The following is a 21,714-nucleotide window of genomic DNA, read 5'->3' as shown; positions in this document are numbered from 1 at the left end:
AGGAGCTAGGCTAGCTACTAAGGATATGGCTAGGAAGGGACCTGACTCATGGTGTAGCCTGGCCAGTACACTTAGATCTTATGGAGAAGAAGACAAAAAGAATAATGAAAGAAGTATCTCTTAGACCAGAGCAGGGCACTGGAGCTCTCTGCAATGATGGAGTTGATCCACATGCCTCTGCCCGTTATAGTAGCCACATGCGGCTACTAAACACTTGGCATATGGCTAGTGCAATCACAGAATTAAATAGCACTACTGTTTCTCATTAACTTAGATTCAAAATTAAATAACCACATGGGTCCAAGGGCTACCGTATTGGACACCATTTCTAGAGGAGGCTGTGTACGTTGATGGGCTCCTCTGAGGGCCTGGCTCTTAGAAGGTGACTGAATGAAGAGTCATAGCTGGGGTGTTTCAGTGCTCTCTGTGTGCTAGTCACTCAGTTGTGTGTGACTCCTTGCAAGCCCATGGACTGTAGCCTGCCAGGCTCCTCTGTCCATAGTATTCTCCAGGCAAGAAGACTGGAGTGGATAGCCATTCCCTTCTCCAGGGGATCTTCCTGACCCAGGGATCAAACCCAGGTGTCCCACATTTCAGGCAGATTCTTTACCATCCAAGCCACCAGGGAAGCCCTCAGTGATGCCTATACATCACAAATAAAGGATGTAAGTTTACACGATGCTGTTTACAAAAGGAAATAACCCAGAATGCCAAAATTGATCTGGACGCTTGAACTTGAGTCATCGTTAGTCTACCTGCATGGATCAGTGCCCTCTGAAGATGAATTAGACCTAGATCAAAACCATCTTCTCTCTGGAGCCTTATAAAATTCTCTTGGGTAGGGTTGGCTTCTCCCACGTGTGTCTGGTCTCCACCACTACTGTTTAGAAACTTCTGGTGTCCTATTGCACAGCATCAGAGTCAAAAATTCCCTCACTGACCATCATGTGAGCTCCTTAAGGAGAGGACCCATGTCTCATTTGTTCTGGTGTCCCCAGAGACACAAATAATACAGATGATTAATCAATGTTTGTGAAAGGGAAAGGAAAGACACAGGAAAGAAGGAGGTGTTAACAAAGAGGAAGGAAGGGGGAAAGGAAAGCAGGAGGAAAGGAAGGTGTCTGAGGGGTTAAGTAAGATTACTCTGGTATTAAAGACAGAACCCCCAGGTTCCAGCTGTGTTCACTCCTCTACACCACAATGGAACTTCCTGTCAAAGATTCTAAAAGGAAACACTCTTCAGACATGACCACAGGGTTCCTGTTTCAAGTTATGAAGCGTCATCTGACTGCAACATTTTCTTTCCCTTCAGTAGCTCAGAATTCATTCCTAAAAGCAGAGGAAATGTGTTTGGGTGATCAGGAAGCTGTGTCTTATGGGGTACATGTACCTAAAGACCGAAGAGATGGGCCAGTGAACAGCTGAAATGACGTATCATTGAGATCAAAGCTAGACACACGAGTAAAAGCAAAAGGGTTCAAATTCTAGAGAACTCCATGCGGCTATTGTCAACAATGGGTTGTCTGCCACTCAGAACATAGGGGGCCTCTGAGTGAGTGAGAAATGTGGCAAAAGTTGATATTTCCAAAAAAAAAAAAAGTCAATTTGGGGTGCTGTTCAAGACGAATGAGACAAAAAAAGAAATTGGAACTGTTCCTCCTGGGGGCTGTAGAAACACCATTAGAACTCACATGTCAGATTTTGAAAATAAAAGTCTATGGAACTATTATCTGCAACATCTTCCATCTTGGTCTTATAAAGATACCTGTGGGTTTGCGCTCAGTCATGTCCAACTCTCTGAGACTCTATGGAGTGTAGCCTTCCAGGCTCCTCTGTCCATGGGATTCTCCAGGCAAGAATCCTGGAGTGGGTTGCCATTTCCTTCTCCAGGGGATCTTCCCAGCCTAGGGATAGAACCCTCATCTCCCACATCTTCTGCACTGGCAGGCCATTCTTTTACCATGGAGCCACCTGGGAAGTAGAAAGCCACCTATATCATTTTAAATACACCGGGGATGGCTGCAATGGGCATTGATTCAGCTCTTCCGAGTAGGATCTGTGGTTTTTAGCCACCTGAGCAGTTCAGGGTAGAGCATGGATCATTCAGTGGCATGATCCATCCAACCCAGACAGCTCAGCATCTGAGTTATGATGGATCACCTGGCAGGTCCCTGCAGGCACTGCCCAGAACACAACCTTCTCCTGGACAAGTCCGTGCGCCCCATGGCCGAGGCATCTGCCTTGAAAACCTAGACTAGACAAGAGGAGCACGGACACAGGTCACTTGTCGAGGTGAAACCTTTTATCTTCAGCCTGTCACATTATTTGTCATTTCCATATGGGCCATTGACAGCTGTCAGTCAAGCAAGACTTACCCTGCTACTGGCAAATCTCAAGGCATACAGAAAAAGAGACGAACGCAAGCCTGTCTTAATTAAGTGATAATTAAACATACAGCCAGAAACTTCCAATCAGTCTGACAGAATGCACCCGTTCAAAACAAGGTTTTGCAGCAGTATTCCAACCGACTGATAAGGTTTTGCCTGTCTGGGAATGGAAGAAAAAAAAAGAATTACAAAAAAGAAAAACTTTCCAGTCCTCATCAAGTCTCTGGCAGATTTGAGGGGAGGATGAAGCAGGAAGATTCCCAAAAGGAATCAGGAAGCTGGGGTCTCCCTGGGGAGTTGTATTCCTATTTCCCTGAGAGGGAAATTGGGTTACAGTGAGCACTGGGGGCGGACTTAAAGGTGGGAAAGTAGTCAGGAATTCTCCTCCTACGGGAGTAGTGTGTCGGGCTCAAAGAGGATGAATGACAACAGAACCGTTGCTTCCACTCTGCCCCCTAAAGATGAGGAAAGGCACACAGGCTAATCACCCCGTACCTGTGACCCTCCTCTCCTTCACAACCGCTCACCGGAGGAGTTACCATTCTCATCTCTGCAGGGCACCACCTGTGTTCAGACCTCGGGCAGCTCAGCTCGGCTCCCACCGAGACTTCCAGAGAAAGCTTCTATTGCTTAGAACACAAGTCAAGGTATGGGTGGTGCTTCTATTAAAGAGCTTGTGCATGCATACTCAGTCACTCAGTCCTGTCTGACTCTTTGCAACTCCGTGGACTATAGCTCACCAGGCTCCTCTGCCCATGGGATTTTTCAGGCACGAATACTGGAGTGGGTTGGCATTCCTGACCAAGGGATCAAATCTACATCTTCTGTGTCTCCTGCATTGGCAGGCGGATTCTTTACCACTGACTCACCTGGAAAGCTCTAAGGAGCTCTTAAATATTATTCAACTCAGAATTTCCTATCTAGCAAGTTCATGACATGAAGAGTTAAATATAGAAAGAGCATTTAGATGAAGCCTATGTTATTTAAGAGATGAGTTCCCTGCTTAACTAATATCATTAAATATTGAGTTGACCCAGAGTGCTAAATATTACTTTCTGGTGGAACCAGTGCCACCAAACATCTAAAAGTCTTCTGCTGTTTCCTTGCTGCAACAGATCAAGTTAAGCTGCAGCTCGCCTGGCTTCATTTGACCTAAAGTTATTCTGAGGTTGCGTGGCTTTTCCAGGTTGTATGCAATCTAAGACTCAGTCAGTTGATCGCTTTAAGTTCATGAGGCAGCCTGAATGGGGCTGACTGGTGACAGTGTGACAGTTCTAGAAGAAACTCCCAGCTTCTGTTTCTGTTTTGTAGCTGTGACTAATCTACACACACACACACACACACACACAGTGGACACACACACACACACACAGTGGACACACACACACACACGCACACACAGTGGACACACACACACACACACACACACACACACACACACACACAGTGGAGTGGGGCATCACCAGAAGTGTCCATATTATTCCTTAGAAATCTACCATGAGGAAAACTTGGACATTTTGTTTTTCCCACTAAACTCTAAAATTAACAAGAGGCAAAATTGTAAAGAGAAAAACTAAAGTCTCTAACTGACTGGGGGTTGAGGACATCCAGAGAGGAGACCCACTGGACTAACAGTTGCCCACGTGATTCAAATGGAACAGGCTCTGTAGAAAGATTTATAAGGATTTAACAGTTTCCACCCATAGTATAGGCTTTTCCAGGTGGTGCTAGTGGTGAAGAATCCGCCTGCCAATGCAGGAGATACAAAAAACGTGGATTCGATCTCTGGGTCATGAAGATCCCCTAGAGAAGGATGTGGCAACCCACTCCAAGACTCTTGCCTGGAGAATCCCATGGACAGAGAAGCCTGGTGGGCTACAGTCCATGGGGTCGCCAAGAGTTGGACATGACTGAAGCGATTTAGCACGCACGCAGCAATACCATAAAGGGTAGCGTAATCCCACACTTTCCTCTAAATGTTGTTTTTCACTGTATTCTCCTTTGTTTCCTATGAGGTAAGAGCCTAATGTCCAATTCTTTCTTTTTTTTTTTCATTCCCAGACAAAGGCAACCACAACATTTTCAGTGAACTTCAAAAGCTTTTGTGTCTCTGTGATGAGTTGGTGTGTTATCCTCTGTTCATGAGATTGGAATCACGCTATGAAAGCTGAGAAAACTGGTTCTGAATTTTTTAAGAGGCTCATCATGTCCCACCAGAAAACTCACCCATGCAGAACAGGAATGTGTGCCTTACAGCTTCTGTCTTCTAAGAAAAGTGTTTATTGCTGGCTGAAGGAAAGGCTCTGATTGCCAGGGTGTGTTTGTTCTCCAAGGACACTGAGCGTTTTCCGGTTCTGAATCTTGCGAGTTGTGTTCCAAATAAAACGTTTCTACCCAGTGGGCCATTTCCTTGTGGGGGCTGCCCTGTTGTCCCTTCATCCCACCTGAATTAATTTGTGGTTCTGAAGTTCTTGGAGTTCCTGCATTTCCAAGATCTAACAAAAAGACAAAAACACACGGTTGATCTCACTGTGTGAACAGGTTTGGAGGGCAAAGTACATACAGCTTAAAGTATTTGCCAAAAAAGTCTTCCCATGACCTCCACTCACTGTCCCAGATAATTACTTCTCTATACGAGAAATGGGTACCTCGCTGTAGCCTTGATATGTAAAGACACTTTTTTGAGGGTTTGTGTTTGTACTGGTCCTGTGTCTGTTGGCTCTTAGGTCCATCGTGCATCCTTTCGCTGTTTGGCTCTCTGGAGAGCTGATCTCTGTAAGTTGCCTTTCCAGGCTCCCTTGCTCATTCATTGATTTCCCTTAAGGTTATGTCAATGGCAGCCCCATTCTGAGGAGACATTCTCTATGGCTCCACGTCCCACATGTTTGCCATCTGGACCCCCATCTCTTCCCTTTACTCTGTCACCATAAGAGTAGCAGAGACTTTTTTCAGCTCTTCCAGCTACTTTATAGTGAATCCCCCCCCCCTTTTAACTTCCCTCCTTATTTATACCTGTCTTGGTCTCTTTGAATTTTCACTGGATCCTCACTGATAGAATTTTATTAATTCCAAAATTTAAAAGCATTCGAATGCTGATAATTTAGAAAACAAGTAGTAATGATAATCTAATAATAAAATAAAACAATGCCCCACATATAGCAAAATGTATATTTACCTTGGCAGTAGGTATAAGCAAGTTATGCAGTGAAGGAACATAGCAATAAGAATGAACTTGCTGCTGCTGTTGCTAAGTTGTTCAGTCGTGTCCGACTCTGTGCGACCCCATAGACAGCAGCCCACCAGGCTCCCCCGTCCCTGGGATTCTCCAGGAAAGAACACTGGAGTGGGTTGCCAATTTCCTTCTCCAATGCATGAAAGTGAAAAGTGAAAGTGAAGTCACTCAGTTGTATCCGGCTCTTTGCAACCCATGGACTGCAGCCTACCAGACTCCTCCATCCTTGGGATTTTCCAGGCAAGAGTACTGGAGTAGGGTGCCATTGCCTTCTCCAGAATGAACTTGCTACCTTTATTTAGAAGTGAGGAGCTGGAGTCCAGGAATGCCCAGGCACATATGGCCTTAGGAGTGACACCATTGTGAGAACTCAGATCTCCTTTAGTTCTTACTGCTGGGACTTTGTTCATCAAAAGTGTGAGCACGGAGCACAATGGAGAATTCAGAGAAGTTTCTTGAAAACATGAGCCTTAAGGCCTTTGCTGTTGTCACTGCTGCGGCAGTAACTAAGGGTGGCTAACAAACGCCAGCGTGACAGGCTGAAGTTATCCACATCCAGCTGTACAGGGCGACCAGCATGTATCCAGAGAGATTTTCCTAGGAATAGAAACATTTCTTTTCCTCTCTCTGCTAAAATTAATTTCATATCTGAAACAAAGGAAGAAATAAGACACATTGCTTTGATTTTTTTTTAAGACTTTATTTAAAAAAAATTTTTAGGCCACTTCATGTGCATGTGGAAATCTTAGTTCTCCGACCAGGGATGGAACCCACAACCCCTGCATTGGAAATGCAGAGTCTTATTTGTTTAGAGGGGTGTTAAGTTCACAGCAAATATATTTCATTATAGGGAACTGGAATGCAAAAGTAGGAAGTCAAGAAACACCTGGAGTAGCAGGCAAATTTGGCCTTGGAATACGGAATGAAGCACGGCAAAGACTAATAGAGTTTTGCCAAGAAAATGCACTGGTCATAGCAAACACCCTCTTCCCACAACACAAGAGAAGACTCTATACATGGACATCACCAGATGGTCAACATCGAAATCAGATTGATTATATTCTTTGCGGCCAAAGATGGAGAAGCTCTATACAGTCAGCAAAAACAAGACCAGGAGCTGACTGTGGCTCAGACCATGAACTCCTTATTGCCAAATTCAGACTGAAATTGAAGAAACTAGGGAAAACCACTAGACCATTCAGGTACGACCTAAATCAAATCCCTTATGATTATACACTGGAAGTGAGAAATAGATTTAAGGGCCTAGATCTGATAGATAGAGTGCCTGATGAACTATGGACTGAGGTTCATGACATTGTACAGGAGACAGGGATCAAGACCATCCCCATGGAAAAGAAATGCAAAAAAGCAAAATGGCTGTCTGGGGAGGCCTTACAAATAGCTGTGAAAAGAAGAGAAGCGAAAAGCAAAGGAGAAAAGGAAAGATATAAACATCTGAATGCAGAGTTCCAAAGAATAGCAAGAAGAGATAAGAAAGCCTTCTTCAGCAATCAATGCAAAGAAATACAGGAAAACAACAGAATGGGAAAGACTAGAGATCTCTTTAAGAAAATCAGAGATACCAAAGGAACATTTCATGCAAAGATGGGCTTGATAAAGGACAGAAATGGTATGGACCTAACAGAAGCAGAAGATATTAAGAAGAGATGGCAAGAATACACAGAAGAACTGTACAAAAAAGATCTTCATGACCCAGATAATCATGATGGTGTGATCACTGACCTAGAGCCAGATGTCCTGGAATGTGAAGTCAAGTGGGCCTTAGAAAGCATCACTACAAACAAAGCTAGTGGAGGTGATGGAATTTCAGTTGAGCTATTCCAAATCCTGAAAGATGATACTGTGAAAGTGCTGCACTCAATATGCCAGCAAATTTGGAAAACTCAGCAGTGGCCACAGGACTGGAAAAGGTCAGTTTTCATTCCAATCCCAAAGAAAGGCAATGCCAAAGAATGCTCAAACTACCGCACAATTGCACTCATCTCACACACTAGTAAAGTAAATGCTCAAAATTCTCCAAGCCAGGCTTCAGCAATATGTGAACCGTGAACTTCCAGTTGTTCAAGCTGGTTTTAGAAAAGGCAGAGGAACTAGAGATCAAATTGCCAACATCCACTGGATCATGGAAAAAGCAAGAGAGTTCCAGAAAAACATCTATTTCTGCTTTATTAACTATGCCAAAGCCTTTGACTGTGTGGATCACAATCAACTGTGGAAAATTCTGAAAGAGATGGGAATACCAGACCACCTGATCTGCCTCTTGAGAAATTTGTATGCAGGTCAGGAAGCAAGAGTTAGAACTGGACATGGAACAACAGACTGGTTCCAAATAGGAAAAGGAGTTCGTCAAGGCTGTATATTGTCACCCTGTTTATTTAACTTCTGTGCAGAGTACATCATGAGAAACGCTGAACTGGAAGAAACACAAGCTGGAATCAAGATTGTTGGGAGAAATAGCAATAACCTCAGATATGCAGATGACACCACCCTTATGGCAGAAAGTGAAGAGGAATTATAAAGCCTCTTGATAAAAGTGAAAGTGGAAAGTGAAAAAGTTGGCTTAAAGCTCAACATTCAGACAACGAAGATCATGGCATCCGATCCCACCACTTCATTGGAAATAGATGGGGAAACAGTGGAAACAGTGTCAGACTGTATTTTTCTGGGCTCCAAAATCACTACAGATGGTGACTGCAGCCATGAAATTAAAAGACGCTTACTCCTTGGAAGGAAAGTTATGACCAACCTAGATAGCATATTCAAAAGCAGAGACATTACTTTGCCAACAAAGGTTCCTCTAGTCAAGGCTATGGTTTTTCCTGTGGTCATGTATGGACGTGCGAGTTGGACTGTGAAGAAGGCTGAGTGCCAAAGAATTGATGCTTTTGAACTGTGGTGTTGGAGAAGACTCTTGAGAGTCCCTTGGACTGCAAGGAGATCCAACCAGTCCATTCTGAAGGAGATCAGCCCTGGGATTTCTTTGGAAGGAATGATGCGAAAGCTGAAACTCCAGTACTTTGGCCACCTCATGCGAAGAGTTGACTTATTGGAAAAGACTCTGATGCTGGGAGGGATTGGGGGCAGGAGGAGAAGGGGACGACAGAGGATGAGATGGCTGGATGGTCACTGACTCAGTGGACGTGAGTTTCAGTGAACTCCGGGAGTTGGTGATGGACAGGGAAGCCTGGCATGCTGTGATTCATGGGGTAGCAAAGAGTCAGACACGACTGAGGGACTGATCTGATCTGATCTGAAGTTCACAGCAAAAATAAGAAGAATGTACAGAGAGTTCCCATATATACCCCGATCCCAATGTACACAGCCTGCCTTTTACCATTATTCCCTATAGGGTTCAGTTCAGTTCAGTCGGTCAGTCGTGCGCAACTCTTTGTGACCCCATGAACCCCAGCATGCCAAGCCTCCCTGTCCATCACCAACTGCCAGAGTCTACCCAAACCCATGTCCATTGAGTCGGTGATGCCATCCAACCATCTCATCCTCTGTTGGCCCCTTCTCCTCCTGCCCTCAATCTTTCCCAGCATCAGGGTCTTTTCAAATGAGTCAGCTCTTCACATCAGGTGGCCAAAGTATTGGAGTTTCAGCTTCAACATCAGTCCTTTCAATGAACACCCAGGACTGACCTCCTTTAGGATAGACTGGTTGGATCTCCTTGCAGTCCAAGGGACTCTCAAGGGTCTTCTCCAACCCACAGTTCAAAAACATCACTATAGGGTACATTTTCTTTTTACAATTGATGAACTTATGTTGTCAAATTGTAATCACCTGAAGTCCATAGTTCATGTTAGAGTTCATTTTTGGTGTTGTATTTTCTGAGTTTACTCAAATGTATAATGACATATATCCATTGGCTCAGAGGGTAAAGAATCTGCCTGCAGTGCGGGAGACCTGGGTTCAATCCCTCGGTTGGGAAGATCATCTGTAGAAGGAAATGGCAACCTGTTCCAGTACCCTTGCCCGAAAAACCCCATGGACGGAGGAACCTGGTAGCTACAGTCCAAGTGGTTGCAAAGAGTCGGACGCAACTGAGCAACTTCACTTTTCACTTTCAAATGTATAATGACATATACCCATCATTATAGTATCGTAAGAGTATTTTCACTGTCCTAAAAATCCCCTGAGCCTGCTCATTTGTCCCTACTCCAGTCTTTGACAATCACTGATGATTTTAATGGATCCAGAGTTTTGCCTTTCCCAGAATGTCACGCAGTAGGGATAACATGGTATACAGCTTTTTCAGATTAGCTTCTTTCACTTAGTAATATGCATTTAAGTTTCCTCCATATCTTCTCATGGCTGGATAGCTCATTTCTTTTTAGCACTGAATAATATTCCATTGTCTGAATGTATTATAGTTTATTTATCCACTCACCTACTGAAGTACATCTTGGTTGCATCCAAGTTTAGGCAACTATGAATAAAACTGCAATAAACATCCTTGTGCAAATTTTTGTGTGGACATAAGTTTTCAGTTCCTTTAGGAAAATACCAAGGAGGGATATTGGCTGGATCATATGGTAAGAGTGTGTTTAGTTTTGTGAGAAATCGCCAAACGTATTCCAAAGTGGCTGTACAAATTTGCATTCCCATCAGCAATGAATGAGAGTTCCTATTGCTCTGCATCCTTGCCAGCATTTGGTATTGTCAGTGTTCCAGATTTAGTCCATTCTAATAGGAGTGTAGTAGTATTTCACTATTGTTTCAGTTTGCATTTCCCTGATGACATTTAATATGGAGCATCTTTTCATATGCTCATTTGCCTCTGTATTTATTGCCTTAATTTTGAAAAACTTTAACTGTGGTAAGATACACATAAAATTGACCTTCAGCCATGTTAAGTGTATAATCCACTAGTGTTAAGTACATTCACACTGTTGTATAACACATCTCAAAAACTCTTTTCATCTTGCAAAACTTAAACACTATACCCATTGAACAACCACTCCACCCTTCCTTCTATGCCTGATGATGGCAATCACCATTCTTCTTTCTGTCTCTGAATTTGACCAAATACCTCATGTACGTGGAATCATACAATGTTTGTTCTTTCGTAACTGGCTTGTTCACTTTGCATAATATCCTCAAGTTTCCTCGGTGTTGTAGCTTGTCTCAGAATTTCCTTCCTTTTGAAGCCAGGATAGTATTCCATTGTACATATACATCTCATTGTGTTTATCCATTTATCTATCGATGGACATTTGTGCTGCCTCCAACTATTGGCTATTATAGATAATACTGCTATGAACATAGATATACAAATATCTCTTTGAGACTCTCCCTTTAATTCTTTGGGGTATATATCCAGAAGTGGAATTGTTGGATCATATGGTAGTGACATTTTTTATTTTTTTGAGGAATCTCCATAGGGTTTCCCAGAGCAGCTGCACCATTTTTCATTCTCACAAAGAGTAGAGAAAAGATACAATTTCTCCATATTCTTGACACCACTATTTTCTGGTTTTTGTTCTTCAGGATATGGTGGCCATCCTATTGGGTGTGAAGGGCTATCTCACTGTAGTTTTGATTTGCATTTCCATAATACTTTGTGATGTTATGCATCTTTTTATGTACTTATTGACCACTTGTACATCTTCATGGAGAAACATCTAGTCAAACCCTTTGCCCATTTTTAATGGGTTGTGTTTTTGTTGTTGCTATGTGTGCATATATATGTTATGTTGTTGAATCATAGAAATTCTTTATATACTCTGAATATTAATGCCTAATCAGATATATGATTTGTAAGTATATTCTCCTAATCTACAAGTTGTCCTTTCACTCTGTTGATAAATTTCCTTTGATATATGGAAGTTTAAAATTTTTACATAGTCCAATTTATCATTTTCCTTTTTTCCTGTGCTCTTGGTGTCATATCTAAGAAATCATTGCCAAATTCAGTGTCATAACACTCTCCCCATATTTTTTCTTCTAAGAGTTTCATAGTTTTAGCTCTTCACATTCAGGTCTTTGATCCATTTTACATCAATTTTTTGCATATGGTGCAAGGTAAGAGTCTAATTTCATTCTTTTGCATGTGTATATCTACTTTTTCCAACATCATTTGTTGAAAAGACAAGTCTTTCCTCACTGAATCATCTTGGCACCCTTGTCAAAAATCATTTGAACACATATGTGATTGTTTATTTGTGGGCTCTTGGTTTTTTTCTATTGACCTCTATATCTGTCTTTATGCCACTACCATACTATTTTGATTACTCTAGATTTGAAATAAGTTTTAAAATCAGGAAATGTGAGAAATCCAACTTTATTCTTTTTTTTTTTTTTTAGATCATTTTGGCTAGTCAGGTCCCTTCAGATTCCACATGAATTTTATTATGGATTCTTCTATGTCTGCAAAATAATGTCATTGGACTTTGCTTTAATTTTAGATGCTTTTAATCACTGTGTAAAATCCAGCTTTAATCCACCACTTTCAGAAGACTTTCATGGCTTTCCAACCTTCTGAAGATGATATTTTATGAGGATATTTCACTTTAGCTGTCACACAAGAAAACTTAAATAAAGGTTTATCTCTGGTTCTTATCATAGGATAAGGTGGATTGAGTGACTTTACAGGGCAGCAGTCCCGCAAGTGGGGACTCGGGGATCTAGGCTGCCTTCATATTATAGTCTTGCCGTTAAGGATACATGCGCTTTAAGTTTGCCCCAGCAGAGGAAGAGCAAGATGCAAGAGGCACACTGTCCTCCCCGCTGAAAATACGCACAAAACTCCATTCACATTCCACGGAAGGGAGTGAGCCGAACAGGCTTGGTCCCATTAACTACACAGGAGATTGAAAAATGTGCAAGAGTGTTTCATTTGTTAAAGACCATCTCTGACACCAGCACAGACTGTGGTACCTTTAATTGGATACTTTATATGCTTTTGAAAGACATCTCTTGTATTATTGGCTTGCCTTCTTTCTTAATTTTGTGTCAGTCATGGCTCCCAGTTCTACTGTATTTTGAGAAGAGAAACAATATGTCACCCATCTCTGTGTCTCCCTCCATCTCCAGGAAATGTCTTTCCTATAGATGGTTCATCAACATTCAGTCAATAAATACTGAGTTTTATTATGGGCACCATTTTAAACATCAGAATATACCAATTTCTCCATAGCAAATTCACAATCAATTAAAAATTCACACAAATAAATGTAAATTTGCAACCAAGATGAATATTAGGAACGGAAAAATACATTGTGTTAAAAAATATTCATAAATACATTTAAAAACAATGATGTTGTTGAGTAGGCTGAAAAAAAAATCATCATGTGGATTGTGGGAACTCTGGCCCCCTGGAGATTCCAAGAGGAAGAAGGGGAAGGCAAAAGCAGTGGTGCTGAGCAATTAGCAGGGTCTCTGGAACTCCCCGGAGGGATGCAGTTTTCAGATAACACTCCCCAGTCTCCTGTACTGAGCCTGGTGTGACAGGCAGCATGTCAGGAGTCAGAGAGAAAAATGGCAGGGTAACTACAAACAGAAGAAACACACGTTTGGTACCTTTCCATCCTGTCAGCACTTTTCAGTCATACTCTACTGGGATCATATGAATAATTTTGTTTTCTCTGATAGGAACCCACTCCCCTCCCAAAAAAATACACAATCCCCATCAGGTTGTTTTTATATTACTCTATGAAAAGATGAACACTAACGTGATGAAAACAAAAGATAAGCAACAGAAATACAAGTAACACAGAATATTTGTGGACACGATTATTTTAGATTTTCATATGGCATCTGTGATAAGAATGTTGCCTCTGCCCACTCCTCTGTACTTGATGAACTATGGGTAGGTATCCGAGAATAGCAGGCATCTATGTCTTCCTCTGTTTTTATACTGGGACAGGAATGTGTCTCCTTGACTTACATATGTTGTTTTATTTATTTATTTTGCTCAGTCATGTGCTTATGAGCTTTCTGTCTGCTCCCATGGCATAATCCAAATGACTTGTACTATTTGTCATTGTCGGCTTTTGAGATGAGAACACAAAGACGTGTGCAGCCGTAAAAGCACATCAGTTAAACCCGAGGGATTGTCATTTAAAATGATTTCAGCAAAGGCTCCTCCTCTTCTTTCAGAATTGTCTGGGGAATTTTATTTGGCTTTTGCCTGAGTTATTAGACATGTTACTCATAGGCTGGGTTGAAATCCAAAACTGCATCAACCATAATTCACATACTACAGTGAATGCGTATAATAAGCATTTAATAAACACTGGTGGAAATTAAGTCAGTTGAATTGAACTGAACTGAACTGAAAAATTAAAGACTTGTGTGCTTCAACAAATTAGAACATTCTGTTAAAAATGGACAATCCAATCTCTTGCCCTACAGCGACATGGTCTGCCTCTGTACAGAGTGTAGGTGTATAAGCAACCACATGCTTAGCTAGTCATGTATTCAAGCACTGAAGGCAGGTTATTTCTATTGCATAATGTCATTGTGAGTTTCCTGTCTTTGTAACTCAAAAAATATGGGCCTTCACAAGCCAAGGAGGAAGGAATGAATTATTCAACAATGGTGTTGGGAAAATTGGCTCATTATCTGGAAGAAAATAAATCCTCAAGTTAGATTTTCACCTCAGACCACACAACAAAATAAATTCCAGCTGATACTAAGTAATGAAATGTAAAAAGTAAAAATCATCAAAAATTGGAGGTGCATCTGTGGATTCAGAGTGATAGAAGGGAGGGGATGGGAAAGAAAAGCACCTCTGTTTTTATTTTGTATTTCTCCATAGTCTTTTTCAAAAGAGTAAGCAACAGTTAGGTGAATGTTTTATTGATCTTGGAGTGATGACTTTCAAAACTTAAAAGCAATGGAAGAAACAACAAAAGAAAAATCAATAAATTTGGCACAATTTATGTATGTCAATAAAAGCATCAAAATGTAAAAGATGCATGACAAATTGGGGAAACATTTGAAACAAATACTAACCAACTGTTAATATCATCAATGTATAAAGAACAATTGGCGGAGGAAATGGCAACCCACTCCAGTATTCTTGCCTGGGAAATCCCACCGACATAGGAGTCTGGTGGGCTACAATCCAAGGGGTCGCAAAAAGGTGAACACAGCTTAGCAACTAAACAATAATAACGACAACATAAAGAACAAATACAACATAATAAAAACAGCATGCACTCTAAATCAGAAAAGGATATAAAATTGTTGTTGCATAGAATATATTTTTTAAAAAAACCCAATAAAGTAATAAATGTACAATTGTTGTGCTAGGATGTTTGTCAGAGCGTTTGTAAAATAATATTAAAAACTAAGGACTGGTCTCAATGTGCAATAAAATAACATGAAGTGGAATATTGCTCAAAGAATATATATAATGGTGTGGGGATATTTTAATTATATAAGTGCAAAAAAAGACTTCAAAACCAAATACAAAATGTTTGATTTTGTGACACAAATGTGTGTGTGTGTTTATGTGCATGTATATACAAGAGAATGTTTAGAGGGAAATGAATAAAAAATCTTAATAGTTATGAAATGCATGTGCTATTTATAATCAGGAAAAAGCAAAAGAAGCATTTATCTTAAGCTCAGTCTTTTTCCAAAAATTTCCACATATTAAGTTTGAAATCTTTAACCGAATATTACTATGGAAACTTTGAATGAATGACACTGAATGTTACTTCTGTGCATTCTAACTTTCATGGGTTTCTGATTTAACATAGAGCACAAAGACAGTGAATTAATTTGATTGTAACCTGACCCACTTAGTACCTATGCCCACACTCTCTATCTCTTCTACTAGTCTGCTTATTTTTTTTTTTTTTATAAAAGTGCTAGCTAATATGGGACACCTTGAGAGTGTAAACTGCACTTTTTGAAATAGATCGTGTCTTTTTTCACATCCCTTGGAAATTTTTTAATGAAATAAGTGAAACAAATAGCTGAAAGGTAAGCCCTTAGGGATAAATTTTGTTAAATTTCACTTTCCTCACTGGGAAGGTGAAGCTAGGCCTAAATTAAATTTTTTTTTTCATCATTTGGACAAGTCCCTCACTATTAATTGAATTCTTTCAGCTCCAGGTGTTAAGCATTCAGATCATTCCTAAATAAATACAAATCACCCTCATGCTTTAGCCACTTAATATCTCAATATCTTCTCTCAATAGTTTCGCTTCTTGTCTTCCTGCTTCACTTGTACCATCACTGGCTACGAGTGTGTTTTGTTTTTTGGTTTTTGATGGGGATTTAGGGGGATAGTTTGTTTGTTAAGTAGAGCAGAAATATGGCTGTGCGGTGTAGATAAAGAAGGTGACTTGAAAACAAAACTGGCAGAGGACACTTTACAGCCCTACGAGCCGTGTTGGTTAAAAAAAAAAAATTCAGTCCTCCATCTAATGTTACACCCTGAATAAATGTTTTTCCCTTGGTAATGCCAACAGTTTTATTATCACTGAATGATCATTTGTAATAATCATTGCCTTTTCTATATAGCTGCCTTAAAAATGTAAATACTCCTAAAAATGGACTAAAAATGGAACTAAATATGCCTGAAATTAGGTTAAATACTCCTGAAATTGTACTAAAATTTGGACTAAGTATGCCTGAAAATGGACTAAGTAGTCCCGAAAATGAAATAAAATTTGGGCCTAATATACCTGAAAATGGACTAAATACTCCTGAAAATGAACTATAATTTTTCAAAATTCTCTCCCTACTTACACAAGAGATGAGCTTTCTCTAAGATTTCCTTTGTTATTAGCAAACCCATGCAGGCCCAGAAGCTAAAACTTCCACAAAAGGAGGATGGGAGAAACAAACCAACCTTGTAAATTTATCACATGGATTGGGTAAGCCCAGAGCTTCCCAGGTGGCACTAGTGGTAAAGAATCCACCTGCCAATGCAGGAGACACAAGAGACACAGTTTCGATCCCTGGGTGGGGAAGATCCCTTGGAGTAGGAAATGGCACCCCACTCCAGTATTCTTACCTGGAAAATCCCATGGACAGAGGAGGAGCCTGGCAGGCTTCAGTCCATAAGGTCGCAAAGATTGGACACAACTGAGCGACTGAGCCCTAGCACCTGGGCAAGCCCCATGCCTCAGTACACTCACTCCCGCCTCAGTGAGTGTTGTCAGAAGGTGAAAGGGAAAGAGTCAATTTATGAGGCAGGGGCAAGAAGCCAGGCGTAACCCTTGCTGCCCACTACTCCCTCTGTGCCATGAAGGTCCACGGACACACCAGTGTGAGTCGGTCATCTATAGAGAAGCCAGGTATGAGCCTCTGAATCAACTTCTTTATCAAAACAGGAAGGGAAGGACAATGAGAACACTAATGAAAAACTCACATGTAGTCACCGCTGTCCCTGCCTCAGCTGAAACAATGAAACGTGACTCGCAGAACATGACCCAACGAAAAGGAAACAACACCAGCACTGAGGGTATTTTTGGTCCATGGTGGCAGTTTTCCCCACCGAGGCCTTGATGAATGCCCTAGGCAAATGGAGAGAAATGAAGAAGGCTTCCATGTTGGGAAGGCTGACCACATGCTCATGTAATGATGTCCATCCATTTTCGGCTTCCCTGCCCAAGCCATGCACTTGTGGCAGAACCGTACACCTCGTCCTCCGACAGGTGACGAAACACGATGACAGTCTTTCCCGCTCCCCTTCCAGCTGCATCACAAGGGCTGCTAATAAAGACACATGGCTTTTATGTTGTCCATCTGTATCCAGCAGCAAACAGGGAATTATGTGTTCCTCTTTGGGCGACTCCCAGCCTAGAAAAATTTGTGTCCTAGGAAAGACAAGCCAACCTTCAGCTGACCTCTAACTGCTTTCACTAGGCTAGACTTCAACACTTCTAACAGTGTTTCCAGATCTTTTACTTCCATGAAACATGCTTGTTTATTTTAAAAGTACTAAAGAATTATAGTTGTCTTGCTAGAAATCCAGTAGAATCAAGCCTTGTTTGCAGAAAGCACTTGGAGTCCAGGGTGTATGATTTTACCCTGGGTTGTTTATTTCTGTTTAATCCGAGAGACTCCAGAGGGTGGGTCAAAGATTTGAGGGCAGTGTTTGAAAGGACTTGGAGAAGTTTTACTTTGGAAGGCCAGGCAAAGATTCGAGATTATTATCTACTTTATTATTTTGAGCACTTACGAGGATTTATTGGTGGTTGAGTGTAATCATTCTCTAAGGCTTTTATGCCCTAACAATTTGGCATTCATGTTTTTGGGGGACTTTTAAGCTAAACAACAGTAGTAACACCTAATTTTGCCAAAGCAAATAGCACAGATATATTGGCCTTCTGTTCCTTCTGCTCAGAAGCGGTTGAATCGGATCAACTGAATTTTTACCAAGAACTTTGGACAGGAGAATGTAGAAGATACAGTTAACTCTCCAAAATTTCTTGCTTTCCTCAGCCATGGAAGTGGCATTTATGGGAACAATTTTGAAGCCAAAATAATCCACTCACATGTGGCACTGAAAGGGGATCTGGAGCCAGGGCCTGCCGAACTGTGACAACAAGGCGGCTGTGCAGACAGCAGCAGTCGAGCAGTGACTAATCTGACGGGGGTGGGGGCAGCTCCAGGAACTGCAAGTGCGAAAGGAGCAAGGTTAGCAAAGGAGGCTGCTTGGAACACAGTCCATACACTGGTTAAAATGATGTCTCCATATATAAATATGTTGGCAGGTGTCCTATGTAGAAATAGAGGGTAGCCAAGAAGAATAACTTTCTCACCTTTTCCCATGGGGAAGAAATATTTGGAGCTCTCTAAAACCACCAAAGTCATAGATTATGCTTCAGACAGATAGGGTAAAAACACACCCCCATGCAGGCGAAGATGGTATGTACACTGTCCTTCCCATTTTTCCTCATAGTTACAAAGTCACAAAAATGTCAGAGTTAAAGAGACCATAGATACAGACTGGCCAGCTTAAAGGTGGCACGAAACCAAGATCTGATGGTTTCTCAAAGCCTTTCAAATGAGACTCGTTAGATTTGACCACAAGCTCTTATAATTCTTCATTTGATTAATTGGAGCAAGCCTCGTGTATTTAGGGAATGTTTTAAAATCTTTAAAGATTTTCCTATTTTGGGCAAGACTTTTTGGCCTATTCCTAATACTTAACCACACTTTGAAGTGTTGTAATATATGTGGCCCTTCCTTGGTGGCTCAGATGGTAAAGAATCTGCCTGCAATGCGAGAGATCTGGGTTTGATCCCTAGGTTGGGAAGATGCCCAGGAGGAGGGCATGGCAACCCACTGCAGTATTCTACTTGCCTGCAGAATCCCCGTGGACAGAAGAGCCTGGTGGGTTACAGTCCTCGGGGTCACAAAGACTTGGACACGACTGAGAAACTAAGCACAGCACAGCCGCACAGAATGTGTGTGTGTATGTGTGTGTGTGTGTGCGTGCGCGCCTCACACGTGCATACTCGTTTGTGAACCTTTCTCCCATAGAGTTCAGAAGAAGAGTTTGTAAACTTGGCTCATGTCGCTGGCTGTGTCCTTTTCATTCTTGCTTCTTCAAACCCATCTCTCTGTAGATACTAGACAAGAATAATAAAGTTGCTCGTAATGAGGCACCTGTGAGGTTTACACTGAGTTTTTGTTGCTGTTGAATCACAGCTGATAAGACAGAGACACTGTCAGTGCTGCACAGTAGCTCCCTAATCCCCTGTGCCTCAGTTTCCTTGTCTGTAAAGGGAGGATAATAATAATACCTAACATAGGTCATAGGTCGCCCCGTTGGTCAAAGGTGATAATGTATGTAAAAGATTCAGAATAGTGCCTGACACACACTAAATACTTGAAATATTGGACTGTTATTAGTGTGAAATGTCATAAGTTACAAGATGAGTTACCGTGGAATTGGGTTAGAATTCAAATCAAATCAATAAATATGCGTTAGCTACTATTTGGAATCACTACGGCAGAAAATACGTGTTCATCGGTGGACACTCAGTTTGTACACCATTAAATGTTTATTGGCTACTTGAGTGGACCATAGGATATTGTTCTGCTTTCACTAGTCTGGTACTAGGGACATTTAGATAGGAAGGATGCACTCATTCGAATTGGGACCTGTCCAGAACATGAAGTTAAAGAAATCTATTAATAAACGTGACTTCAATAATTAAAGGTGCACACATAAGCACCATGCATGCTAAAGTGACATTTTGTTAATAGATTGTCCTGGCAGTTTAGGGTGTTCTTTTAAGCGTTTTAGCAGCAACAAGCTGCTTCCTAGTCAAGCATCTTAAAATAACTATGTCATTACATAAACATTCTACATCCAACTTATGCCAACCCATGTTCTGTTTCTTTTGGAAGAGAATAAAATAAGATGAATAGACATGACCCAAACGCCTGTGCTATAGAATGCTAATGTTTTTTAAGAGGGTGGATATTCTAAAATTGGTGAAAAAGGACCAGTGTTAAAGATATGGCTGACCTTTGCAAGATTATTTTACTGCAAAGAGTCTTGGGTTTTTACAAGCTGACATGCCAGAGTCAACATAAATAAGGTGCTAGGGGAATATTGCTATAGAGGTAAGAGCGTAAACATATGTAGCTATCTCAGCCTGACCAACTGGGCCCTGGGGAGGGGACCCAGGGACTCTAAGAGAGTCCACACAGCTAAATAAATAGCAAATATGGCCTGGCCAACAATTCAAAGAGAAGTACATTTATCATCTTCAGGATTAAACTGGATTAGAAACAAATCAGATATAGGGACCACACTTACACAGGCAGCCACAGGCTCCAGGCAACTAATTTCAGCCTCTTGCATTAATGGAACTCAGGTAGCAGTGAGCCAGCTCAGACTGATGCCTGGGTCCAAGTCAAATAGATCCCAGAGGGAGAAATCAGACTTTTCAGTGAACAAGAGGAGGCATAGCAAATAGGGAATCAGTACCAAAAGAGATAAGGAAAGAGGAAAATATCTAAGGATGGTTTAGGCATTTAGCATGGAAGAAGCTGGGCAGGACCTAATGTGTAGTCAGCTAGATGCACTGGAGAAGAAGGGCAGAGGTTAGTGACTACATCTGCTGTCTAGGTGATATTCAGCCAGGAAAAGCAAGTCAAGAGACCAGGGATTAAAACTGGAATCAACCAGAAGTCTAACCACATGCTAAAACACTGGGGTAATACCTCCAAATATTAGGGCTTCATCAGAAGAAGAAAACTTACTTGATATTTTAAATAACTAGTCCCCTGATTGAATTTGGATTGGTCTTGTGACTTGCTGTGACCAATAGGAAGTGAGACGCTGTGTATCTTTGGAACAGAGTCTTAAGTGATTTGCAGCTTTCAGTTTTACATTTCGGGATGCTCTCTGGAAACTCAGAGGACATGCTGCAAGAAGCCCAAATTGCCTGAAGAGGCCACATGGAGAATAGAGTCCCTCTGGTAAACAGCCCCAGCTGAGTTCCCAACAAAGCTAGCACCAGCCTGGAAGGAAGTTATTTTGGATGTCCAGCCAAGTCAAGACCCCAGGTTGCAACCCTACCCACATTACATGGAGCAGAAGAACCACACAGCTGAACCCAGTCAACTCAAAAAATCATGAGACATAATGAAATGATTATTGCTGTAAGCCACTCAGTTTGGGGATGTTTGTTACATAGCAACAGAAGTGACTCTGTGAAGGTTTCAGGGGATGTAAAGCAATACCTGTGGCGGATTCGTTTTGATGTTTGGCAAAACTAAGACAGTGTTTCAGGTTTAAAAATAAAATAAAATAAAAAGATTAAAAAAACAAACTAAGTAAAAATTATATCAGCAAGCATTTGAAATGATGAACTAGAATCTCCTTTAAAAAACTTAAATTTCATTCAACATACCCTCTTTAGGAAGACAGGGCTTTGCACAATATATGAAGGAAAAGCTTCCATTAAAAAAACACCTAAAATTTAGCAATGTTTTATGGTTGAAAGCAAACTTAATTTATCTAAAGAGTTTACTTCTTATTGTGTTTCTATGATGTAATTAAAAGTAGTATGGGGTGAAATAAAGATTTTGAAAGAAAATGTCAGATTTCCCAGACAGCTCCACGCACAAAAGCACCACCACCAACTG

Source organism: Bubalus bubalis, chromosome 22 (genome assembly GCF_019923935.1).
Source record: "Bubalus bubalis isolate 160015118507 breed Murrah chromosome 22, NDDB_SH_1, whole genome shotgun sequence".
NCBI lineage: Eukaryota > Metazoa > Chordata > Mammalia > Artiodactyla > Bovidae > Bubalus > Bubalus bubalis.
The sequence above is the reverse complement of the archived record's forward strand: the minus strand, read 5'-3'. Positions refer to the sequence as shown.